Genomic DNA, 1,534 nt, shown 5'->3' with positions numbered 1-1,534 from the left:
TTATTGTCTCCCCTTTACATGCACCAAGGTGACGCTGTTGCTATTTGCTTTTACAGCCGTTGCTGTTGTTACTTCTGCTGTGTTGTTATAGTTGTTTTATTCTTACAGTTGTTGTGCTACTGTTGTTATGTTGTTGTTACTGATATATTGCTGACGTTACATTTGTTATTACTGTCGTTCTTGTTATTATTGTTGCTGTGTTGTTGTTTCAGTGTTGTGTTGTTAGTATAGTTGTTGTTGTGTTGTTGTTGTTACTGTTGCTGCGTTGCTGTTGTTAAAATTGTTCGAAGTGGTTGTTACTGTTATTGTGTTGTTGTTCTTACTGCTGTTGTTACTGATGTGTTGTTGTTATTGTTGTTGTATTGCCGTTACTATTGTGTTGTTGTTAGTATGGTTGTGGTGTCGCTGTTGTTGTAGTTGTAGCCGATACTGTCGTGTAGTATGTACTGTTGTACTTACTACGAGCTCCTCGTGGAGCCCCCTTGAGGCGGTACAAGGACCAACTCAAATCAACCTTGAAAAGCACCAACATCGACCCCGCACACTGGGAGGATATCTCGGCAAACAGACCCCTCTGGAGACACACCATCAAAACGGGTTCAGCGGACTTCGAGAAAGCCCGAGTCGCAAGAGCTGAACTCAAGAGACGGGAGAGAAAGCAGCGCCTTCTCCTTCCCAAATCAACCCCTTCTATCCCTTGTCCACAATGTCCCCGTATGTTTCATGCAACCCTTGGATTGCGGAGCCATCTGCGGTTCAAACACCCAGGAAAATGAACTGGATTGCAAGCTCGGAAACACGAGACACAGCCAACTACTACTACTACTTACTACGGCTTTACTGTTGTTGTGAGTGTTGTTATGCTGTTGTTAGCACAATTGTTACTGTCCCGTTGTTGATGCTACTGTTGTTGTTAGTGTTACAATAGTTGTTGCTTCCGTTATTGGGATGTTTGTACCGCTAAAATGGTTAGATATGATTTGAGGCAATTTTTTGACCTCATGTACCTCGTTTACTAACTGCTCTTACTTCTGACTTTGCTGAGGCTTTTGTTTTATCGTAGTTCTTATTGTTCTTGTTGTTGCTGTTACTATTGTTATTGTTGTATTTGTTGTTGTTCTTTCTTTCTTTCTTTCTTTCTTTCTTTCTTTCTTTCTTTCTTTCTTTCTTTCTTTTTTCTTTCTTTCTTTCTTAGTTCAAATTTCGTCGAGGTTGGCTTTGCCTTTCATCTTTCGGGGGCGATAAAATAAGTATCAGCCAAGCATTAAAATTGATATAATCGTATAGACCCCTCTCCACCCAAATTTCGGGTATTCTGCCTATAGTAGAACGAATTATTATTATTATTATTATTATTATTATTATTATTATTATAATTATAAAGACGGTGAGCTGGTAGAAACGTTTGCATGCCGGTCTAAATGCTTAGCGGCATTTTGTACGTCGTTACGTTCTGAGTTCAAATTCCGCCGAGGTCGACTTTGCCTTTCATCCTTTCGGGGTCGATAAATTAAGTACCAGTTGCGTAGTGGGG

Source organism: Octopus bimaculoides, chromosome 6 (assembly GCF_001194135.2).
Source record: "Octopus bimaculoides isolate UCB-OBI-ISO-001 chromosome 6, ASM119413v2, whole genome shotgun sequence".
In the NCBI taxonomy this organism is placed as follows: domain Eukaryota; kingdom Metazoa; phylum Mollusca; class Cephalopoda; order Octopoda; family Octopodidae; genus Octopus; species Octopus bimaculoides.
The sequence above is the reverse complement of the archived record's forward strand: the minus strand, read 5'-3'. Positions refer to the sequence as shown.